General features: G+C 44.0%; 1 protein-coding gene and 1 long non-coding RNA gene across 9 annotated transcripts in view; one reads left to right on the top strand and one right to left on the bottom strand.

Annotated features, from left to right (window-relative positions):
* TEX2 (testis expressed 2) overlaps positions 1-10104 on the top strand; it is a 114275-nt gene that overhangs the window by 40005 nt on the left and 64166 nt on the right. Inside the window, exons 1-2 of one of the 8 annotated variants that reach the window (XM_034640788.1) lie at positions 6607-7325; positions 9368-9571. The exons of 5 other annotated variants lie outside the window; for them this stretch is intronic. The gene's annotated coding sequence lies outside the window, so the exon portion shown is untranslated. Of the gene's footprint in view, positions 1-6606; positions 7326-9367; positions 9572-9871; positions 9934-10104 lie in introns of those variants that run through there. 2 more of the 8 variants (XM_034640789.1, XM_002924509.4) reach the window with 2 other exon arrangements.
* LOC117795612 overlaps positions 1-10104 on the bottom strand; it is a 41719-nt gene that overhangs the window by 17340 nt on the left and 14275 nt on the right. The gene's annotated exons all lie outside the window — the stretch shown is intronic.

Raw genomic sequence — 10104 nt, 5'->3', positions numbered from 1 at the left:
ACATCGGAATCTGGGGATGTACTGTATGGTGATTAACATAATATAATAAAATTAAATTAAAAAAAAAACACTGGAGTGCAAATGTATAAATGCATATAACCCTATAATTTCACTTCTAAAACCTCCTTTACTGAGGAAATAATCAGAGGCAGTCAAAGGTTATGTATAGAATCATAATGCATTATAGCATTGTTTGTAATAGCAACAAATTCCAGATAGTTTCCTGTGTTGAAATGGTTATGTTATGGAATATTCATTTTGTGTAGCTATTTAAAATCATGCATAAAGGAATCTCTGTTGACTTGAGGAAATACGTAAAACACAGCTAACATCTAGGGAATGCTTGCTTTGTACAAAAGACTATGCTTAGTGCTTTATATATATATATATTGTTTTATTTAATCTGAAGTCTTTTGTCATTCCCATTTTACAGATGGAGAAACAGAGTCTTGGTTAGTGTAAATAACTTGCCTGAGGGTCAGATTCCTCCCAGGCTGGTGAAACTGAAACCAAAGGCCTCACTGATACCCATATGGGAGATAACTTCACTGCGTAATCTTGTGTATAAAAACAGATCGCATGCATACATATGGTGTGACTCATTTTATAAAAATGAATCTTTTTTTCTCGTGCCTTAGTTTTCTCGTGGGTAACTTGTGGAGGATGGGCTAGTGCAATTTTATATTCCAAAGATCGTGATTTTAAAGATTGACATGCATTTACATGTCATTTTTTTCCAGGTTATGAAAATATTTGGAAATACCTAAAACTAGAAAATAAAAATTACTGATAAGCAAAACTGACATTAGTGCTGCCCGCCCCACTCTGTTTTTGCCTGGTGAGTGTGTGGAATGAACATTATTTTTTTTAAGATTTAATTTATTTATTAGAGAGAGATCGCACACAAGTGGAGGGTAGAGCAGAGGGAGAAGGACAGGCAGGCTCTGCGGTGAGCGTGGAGCCCATTGCAGGCTCGGTCTCACGACCTTGAGATCATGACCTGAGTTGAAATCAGGAGTCAAACACTTAATCAACTGAGCCACCCAGGTGCCCCTGGAATGAATTGGTTTCTGAAAAGTTCTTACCAATTATGTTCCAACCATTAGTGCAATAGGTTTGTCTCAATGTGCCCTGGACAGCATCTTGCATTATATTTTAATGATGGAATGATAGCATTTGATGACTGAAATTGTTTCACTGATTTGTTTCCCAGCTGATGTTTTTAGTGAGTTGAACTTCTTTTGTTTGTGTATTGGCCATTTGAACTTTTGGGTGAATTCCCTGTTTATATATCTATCAGTGATGTATCGGGAATTATCTGTTGATGATGCCTTCTAAACTTGATCATTTAAGACCTTGAGAAAGACTATCAGGAAGTTTCACTCTAAGGTGGAATGCATTTTTCTTGCAGGGATGAATTAGTGGTGTATAGTTAAAATCTGATTTCTTAACCACTTGGGATTGATTTGACTTTAAAATTTAAGGAATGAGGGGCTCTTGGGTGGTTCAGTCGGTTAAGCATCTGCCTTTGGCTTAGGTTATGATCCTGGCGTCCTGGGATCCAGTCCCTCAGCGGGCTGCCTGGTCAATGGGAAGTCTGCTTCTCCCTCTGCCTCTGCCCCTCTCCCTGCTCCTCTCTCTCTTGCTCTCACGTGCTCTCAAATAAATAAAATCTTTAAAAAATAATAATAAAATAATAAAAATAAAATTTAAGGAATGATTGGTGAAAGGTACACGGCATTTCTTTGTACTACTTTTGCAACTTACTGCAAGCCTCTCATTATTTCAAAATAAAGTTTAAAAAAGTTCAAGTTATGGTAAAACTCAGGCTCCCTCCTGTTAGTACTTGTAGCTGGCCTTGATCATTCTGACTGGTAGAGCCAGAGGGAGGTGGGAGGGAGCAACGTTTGACAACAGATCCAAAGCCAAACAAGGACAAGGAACACTGCCTTTTTTGTTTTTTTTTAACTTGGAAATAATTTCAGAATGTAAAATTGTTGCAAAAATAACAACTGAATGAGGAGCACTGTGTACTCTTCCCCAGATTTGCCTGTTGTTAACATTTGACCTCATGAACATCAGCTGTGGAAACGTGTTTATGTGGCGACCACAGCCACTAACAACTCTCTTCTTACCCTTCTTCCAGATTTCCAGCGCCAGTCTCCTGGGTTCCAGGCATTCACTCACCTGAGCAAAAACATCTACACCCAGTTTTCAAATTTCTCAAGAACCTACAGGGATTCTGTTTCCTAAGATTTAAATATAAATCCGAACACTTAGCCTTTAAAGGCTTTGAACAACTGATTCCCTGCCCCTCAACTCAAATATTACCCTTCCTCCCCTGCCCCCCAGCATAGCACCTGCCCGTTGCTAACCCAGCTGTTCAGCCACCCTCTTGTTCTGACTCGTTCCCATCTTGGGTGCCTTGCCGTGTGCTAATATTTCGTATCTGCAATGTTCTTTTCATGTCTAGGCCATGGGCATGATTTTTCTGCTTTATTTTTTATTTTTATTTTTTTTTAAAGATTTTATTTATTTATTTGACAGAGAGACAGCCAGCGAGAGAGGGAACACAAGCAGGGGGAGTGGGAGAGGCAGAAGCAGGCTCCCAGCGGAGGAGCCTGATGTGGGGCTTGATCCCAGAATGCCAGGATCACGCCCTGAGCCGAAGGCAGACGCTGAACAACTGAGCTACCCAGGCGCCCCGATTTTTCTGCTTTAAAAAAAAATTATTCCCAGACTTCTTTACTTGATTAGCACCACCTGACTGGGGCCTACCTGTTCTAAGTTTCTATTTTACTTGAGGGGCTTTTTGCTTTCATGTAGATGCCCTACATGGTTCCCTCTGTCCTGTCCTTGAATTCTCCACAGTGGGTGGCACCGGCGTTATGCTCTGTGGCCTCCGTAGGCCTGTGGGGTTGTGCTGGAGATGTGACCTGGTTTTGAAGGAGTTACTATGAACTGAACTTGGATTTCATTATTGGAGCCAGCTAGCAGTCTATAAACAAAATTCTAACTGTGATGCTGCATTTGAACACCTTTTTCCTCCACAGATACAGCCCTCTTCCCAGGTGGGCCTTCTTTGTGGCAAGTAAAAAGCTGATGCATTGGCCGAAGAGGGTGGACCAGTATAAAGCCTGTGTTCGAGGTGCAGGGTTGGAAGAAACTTTGGGGTGTGGGTCTCAGAACCTAATAACTAATGGGAAAGGCATTCTGAGTTTATGACAATCAGAGTGCCTTGGGAGGGTTGTGTATGCCGGAAGTACTTTCTTTCCTCTTTCTTTTCTTTTTTTTAAATGAAACTGAGGCCAGAGCTAGTTCATTATCTATAATGTCAATATTGATTTTTGTTTGCGAGTTTGGAGTATTAACAGATTAGAATGGCTCCTGGCAATTCTCATCTGCTTCATTGAATTCAAATGAATCAAGAAACAGCTATTCAGATGCACTTGAAATTTTTAGGCCAAGTCAGGCCTTCCTATTATGGTCGGTTTGACCAGTTTTGGTGGTTTCCTCCACAGCATCAACGCGGAAAAATAGAGTCTTAAGGCATCTTCCCCCACTTTTTTTTTTTTTAAAGATTTTATTTATTTATTTGACAGAGATAGAGACAGCCAGCGAGAGAGGGAACACAAGCAGGGGGAGTGGGAGAGGAAGAAGCAGGCTCATAGCGGAGGAGCCTGATGTGGGGCTCGATCCCATAATGCCAGGATCACGCCCTGAGCCGAAGGCAGATGCTTAACTGCTGTGCCACCCAGGCGCCCCGCCCCACTTTTTATAAAACCAAATCCTATTAAAAAATGCACAGATAAGAGGTATTAAGCCATCCTCCGCCACACAATGCAGCTTGCCTTTTTTCCCCTGCCAAGAGAAGTTTTTGAATTAAAACTATTGACTGGCACAACCCGTGCTAGCAGATGGTACTCGTACATCGTATGTCCAAGTGCAAGCTTGTTCAAGGGCACCAAATATCCCAACAGGCTGCATTTTACAGACAAAGCATTTTAATAATGATCTTGAAGGATTAGTGACGCTCCTGAGGAATGAGGCATATTCCAGACAGGCTTGCCTCCTAAGGTCTGCTGTATTACTCTGCACTCTGTATCTGGAGACTAGTTTGGTTTTCAGTCAAAATTGTTCTCTTCCCTCCTTGCTTCCCTCCTTTTCTTTTTTCCTCCTCCAGTGCTTCCTCTAATCTAGCATGTGACTTAGAAATTAATAGTAATGATAATGATAATGGCCACATCATTGGTTTTTTTTAAAGATTTGTTTAGTATTTTAGAGAGAGAGTGTGTGTGTGCACACACGCACGTGCCTGAGCCGGGGAGCGGGGAGAGAATCCCAAGCAGACTCCCCACTAAGCATGGAGCCCGATGGGGCAAAATCTCAGGACCCTGAGATCATGACCTGAGCCAAAATCCAAAATTGGATGCTCAACTGACTGAGCCACCCAGGCTCCCCTCACTATTTGTTTTAATGTGGGAGGACCAAGTGGATGACTTGCTGATAAGTGAGTGACCTGGAAGGAACTATTTTCTCTTTTTATGGTTCTGTAGGATGCCAGGATTGAATTGTTTCAAAGACAGCTGGAGGTAGGCAGGACAATTTTTATTAGAAAATTAGCTCCCTCCACCCAAAAAAATCACCAGAATTCAGGGAGGTTATTATATCTGAGTTAATAAATGCCAACATTGAGTCTTGAAATAGTTTTTCATTTTTCATTATATAGTCTGATTTATTGTTGATTGGTTTTTCATGGCCTAATTAATGATGATAACCTCTTTGAGTGACTAGAAATAAAATAAATTTCATGGATGTTTCATATTCTAACCTTGACTCTACTAAATTTGAGAGCCTCATGGACTTCATGATAGGGAGGGTAGTTGGCTCCTGGCTTCCTGTTTAAGGCCTTTGTTTTTTATGAGTTCAGGTTAGATGGGAGCTGAGCCATTGATTTATTCCTTGTTTTTAGACTGGATAGAATAGAATTCAGCATAAATGCTAGGGAGAGAAGCCCTTCTTTAAGGCTTTCTCAATCCTATTTATTGATTTATTTAGAGAACAAGTACAAGCCTGTGCCTGAGGAGGGGGAGGGGCAGAGAGAGAGAGGGAGAGAGAATCTTAAGCAGGCTCCATGCTCAGTGTGGAGCCCTTTTTGGGGCTCAATCTCACAACCTTGAGATCATGAGCTGAGCTGAAATCAAGACTCAGATGCTTAACGGACTGAGCCACCAAGGCGCCCCTTATTTATTTATAGAGAGGGGAGGCTTTCTCAGTCTTAATGAGAGCAATGGCCATCTTTACAAGGCATAGGATCTTTAATGGAAAATTTCAGTCAGGACCTTAGGAAAGACCCATCAACAGAACAGTTTGAAATGTCCTTTTTTCCCTGAAACATATCTGACCAAGGCTAAGGTTCAGAGAGCATTGGGCTCTGAATAGCTTTTTTTTTCCCTCCAAGAAGTATGGGAGCATAATACAATTGCATTTGTTACCTTAGAATGTAACCACATGGCAAAGGCTGAAGAACAGCATGAGCTTTTTAAGTAGAATTGTTTTCATTGGCAGGATAAGTAGTTCAAAGTATTTTATTATTTCACTGTAAAGTTTTGAAAGAATATTTTTTAAAAATATTTTTTGTTTGAATTAATGGTAAAGTACATATAACATAAAATTTATCATCTTCACTGTTTTTAGGTGTACAATCCAGTAGTGTTAAGTGTGTCCACATTGTTATGCCACCAATTTCCAGAACCTTTTCATCATACAAAACTGAAAATCTGGACCCACTAAACAACAACTCCCCATTTCCCCCTCCCCAGCCCCCACTCTGTGTTCTTTTTATTTGAATTTGACTACTTGAGATACCTCAGGTAAGTGGAATCATTCGGTATCTGTCTTTTTGTGACTGGCATACTCGCTTCGTGTAATGTCCTCAAAGTTCTCAAATCTAAGAGGGCCCGTTTGTCTCTCATTCACTCACTGCTGAGTAGATGTAGCCCTTTAGGGTTCCAGCTCATTGTGGAAGGGTCTTCAGTCAGTGCTCTACCTCGGCCAGCCCTGATCTTTGATTTCTTTTTTTTTTTTTTAAAGATTTTATTTATTTATTCGACAGAGATAGAGACAGCCAGCGAGAGAGGGAACACAAGCAGGGGGAGAGGGAGAGGAAGAAGCAGGCTCATAGCAGAGGAGCCTGACGTGGGGCTCGATCCCATAACGCTGGGATCACGCCCCGAGCCGAAGGCAGATGCTTAACCGCTGTGCCACCCAGGCGCCCCTGAACTTTGATTTCTGCTCAGAAGGTCATTAAAATTAAAGTTCCAGCTTGCCAGAATCATCCAGTGTTTTGAGGGCTTGAGTGGCTTCTCTAGAGCTCTTCTCTGGGTTCCCGTTTGCCTCAGCCTCAGCCTGGTTATTCCTTTCCCAGTTGTTAAAGCTTGAGTGCTTCCCAGAAGGTTTTTTTTTTTTTTTAAAGATTTTATTTATTTACTTGACAGAGATAGAGACAGCCAGCGAGAGAGGGAACACAAGCAGGGGGAGAGGGAGAGGAAGAAGCAGGCTCACAGCAGAGGAGCCTGATGTGGGGCTCGATCCCACAACGCCAGGATCACGCCCTGAGCCGAAGGCAGACGCTTAACCGCTGTGCCACCCAGGCGCCCCCCCCTTTTTTTTTTCTTTTTAATATTGAATTCAGTGTTAGTTGTTTTCAGTAGCACGGTGAGCCTGATAATAGAACTCGCCTTCCCAGACGCCAGACCTCTGGCCTCAGTTTATCAGGGTTGCCTCTGCTGCCCCCATCCATTTTGGGGCTGGGTGTGATTAATCTTTAGCCCCATTTTGCTCATGACCAAATCAGACTTTTGCTTAAACGCACCTCTGGCAGGAAACCCTCCTATGTGGCAACATGAGCCATAGGCCCTCCCCTCACAGGACTCAGGAGCCAGTGTCAAAGCCCAGGGCCCTGTGATCTGCTGGTGGCTTTGGAAAAAGGAGATGTGTTGGGAAAGAAATTTCCTTTTCTGGACTTTCAGTTCCTCAGGGCTTGCTAAGGTGGTCTCCTTTTTTGGAGCCTGGTTATAATTGAGTTGGGGTGTAGAGGGCAGGTTCTAGTTACCCTTTTAGGATACTAGATTGTCAGGTGGATCATGAGATGACTCTTCATTTCTCTGCACAGCTAGTCACAGGCTGGTGGCTGAGAACTGAACTTTTTAGTTCCTGGGAGAGCTGTCCGTGAAGAACTTGGCGGGTACCAAGTCCAGGACAAAGCAGTCATAAAGAACGTGCATGACGTGCTGGAGGAGGCAGCCTGCTGTGCTGAAAAAGGCGTCAGTGTCAAAAGCCCATGTCTTAACTGTCCCTCCCTTCCCCTTTCTCGGTCAGTGCTGTGGCCTCGGACAAACCATGTTACCTTGCTGGGCAACAGTCAGGTGCTCTTTTCTCTTGACCTTGGTTGTCCTGCAGGCCTGTGACGGTGGGAGGGTCAGTTTTGCTGGCCCCGGCAGCCAGCCATTGGGAGGACAGAGAGGAAGGAGCTTGCAGTAGTCCCCAGGAGGAGGCAGTGACAACTTGATGGGTTGTCTAGAACCCAGACCATGGACTCTGGTTCCACTACATTCAATTATCCAGCAATTTTGGTCTTAGAGGCAGCTTTTCTTCCATCTAATCCCCTCATTTTGCAGATGAACAAACAAGGCTCTGAGATTTTCTTATATTTAAATAGTAGTAGTGCTGCTGTGGCCTCACAGGTCATGTTTTATCAGGTAAAACAGATAAAAACAGATAAAACATAAACATAAAAATAAGCATACAAAAAAACCCAAACTGCTGAAGTAGAGCAAGGCTTCGGTCAGTGCAGATGTGAGGGAGTTTATGCTGGATGTCTGAGGCTGCTGCCTGAGCCCTGGAGAAAGACACTGGATGGTAAGCCTGACTGCCTGCCGTTAGCTGGCTGCCTGGCACCCAGCTCTCTATGGGGTCCAGCTTGGGCCCTATTGGCTGACATAGGCCTTGAGACAGTCTGATTAGAGATGAGCAGAGGCCCCTTCAACTATCAAGTCAGGGTTCCCGAATGTGTGGAGGAGGATTGGGCAAGTAGGCCCCCATGGGTGGTCCTTCCTGGGCAGGTGCCTGCTCATTGTAGCACAGGCTCCTGGATACACTGCTGTTTTCTGTTTTCTCTCTTTGGCTGGCTGCTACTGCCTGGACCTGACTTTGCCTGAGGATTCCCAGGCCATCCCACCCTCAACTACAGACAGGTGTCTCCACTCTTGCCTTGTTCCCCAGAGGACTGACTCACACTGTTCAGCCCCCAGATCATGCTCTGTCTTTACCCCTGTGCCCACAGTCATTTTAATATGTAGCCACTGCTACCCGTGAAGCAGCCTCATCCTTTATGTTATTAAAACAGTTTGAAGATTTTATTTTTTTATTTGAGAGAGAACGAGCAGGAGGAGCAGATGGAGAGGGAGAGAGAATCTCAAGCAGACTCTGCACTGAGTGGGGAGCCCAACCAACACAGGGCTTGATCTCACAACCCTGAGATCACGACCTGAGCTGAAGCATGGGACGGTTAACCGACTGAGCCCCCGGAGTGCCCCGTTGTTAAAGCAATTTAAATGAAGCTTATTTTTCAGCCTACTGAGAATTATCAAGTATCAAACTTTTCTTTTTAAATTACCTCTATAATTTTCTTCTTAAATTACCCTTAAAAAACTAGGTGACCATTAAATGAAAAACATGTGTTTCGCTTGTTGTTTTTCTTCTTACTAAGCTTACAAACCTGTTGGTTTAAAGATAACCGGGAAGGATTGTCCTGGACCTGAGGCTGTGTCTTTTTAACTTGCCCTCAGCTCCTGGATTTAAATTGCTATGTCGGTCCATAAAGATCACTCCTTTTCCCGAATCTGTTGGGGATAGGAGAACCTGAGGGTCGTGGTAAACACGGGCAAAACTCTGTTGGAAAGTCTCTGTGAACTTAATTTCTCTTAAGTATTGATGCTAATAACAATGTGTAGTTTCAGATGTGTCTGTGTTGTGACTGTGCTCTTGAATGGTCATTCTTGTCATCACTGGGGTATTTTCTGTTCTAGGTACGCAGGATTACTGTTTCCCACCCCCCCTCCACCACAGGTTTATTTTTTCTCTTGTTGGTAGTATCAGGTTTTTGTGCCAGCATTTTGCATATGAATATTTGACAGAAGACTCAACTATAGGAGTTCTTCAAGCTAAAGAAACACAGCAAGCACTCTAACGTTGATCGTCTGTTGTAGCTTACTTGTATAAGTGTATTATGTTGGGTTGTATGCAATCATCTATAAACATGTAGGATTTTAGATTCGGAAAGAACTCTTGATCCTCCATTTTACAGATGAAGATTCTGAGAACCAGAGAAGTTTTGGCTTGTTCAAGGTCCCGCAGAGTCAGCTGGAAAAGGAGCAAGTAGCAGAAGCCCTATTTGCCTGCCTACACGTATATACCAGCAGCTCCCAAGGCTGCTCTTCCACTCCCCGCGATGCCGCTCTTGTACTGGTGGCCTCGCACTGCTCCCCAGCACCCACCCACCTTCCTGGAGGTAAAGGCCCATTTGGCAGGACACATCATGCCCATGCTCATCTTCACACCTTTTCGCTTCTTTCTAATCATGCCCCTTCTGCCACAACCTGCCCATCCATTTATTATTTTATTTTCAATTTTTTTAAATTTTAAGTAGGCTCCATGCCCAACGTGGGGCCTGAACTCATGGCCTCGAGATTAAGAGTCACAGGCTCGAGAGGTTAAAGATGGCGGAGGAGTAGGGGACCCCTTTTTCAGCCGGTCCCCTGAGTTGAGCTGGATAGGTACCAGACCAGCAGGAATATCCACGGAATCAGCCTGAGACGCAGGAAGATACATCTGGATCTCTACAAATGAACATCTCCAGCGCTGAGTATCGAGGTACGAAGCGGGGAGCCGTGAAACCGCGCACAGATATCGGAAGCTAAACAGAAGGGGGAGGGAGCCGCCGTGTCAGGGCGCCGGGAAGCGGTAGCCACCTGCAAGGGGGAGTGGACAGACCGCGGACCCGCACGCTTGAGACAGCAGGCTGAGAAGGGAGCTCCGGGAGCG

Source organism: Ailuropoda melanoleuca, chromosome 13, assembly GCF_002007445.2.
Source record: "Ailuropoda melanoleuca isolate Jingjing chromosome 13, ASM200744v2, whole genome shotgun sequence".
NCBI classification, from domain to species: Eukaryota; Metazoa; Chordata; class Mammalia; order Carnivora; family Ursidae; genus Ailuropoda; species Ailuropoda melanoleuca.
Note: the sequence above shows the minus strand (reverse complement) of the source record. Positions and strands in the feature narration are given on the sequence as shown.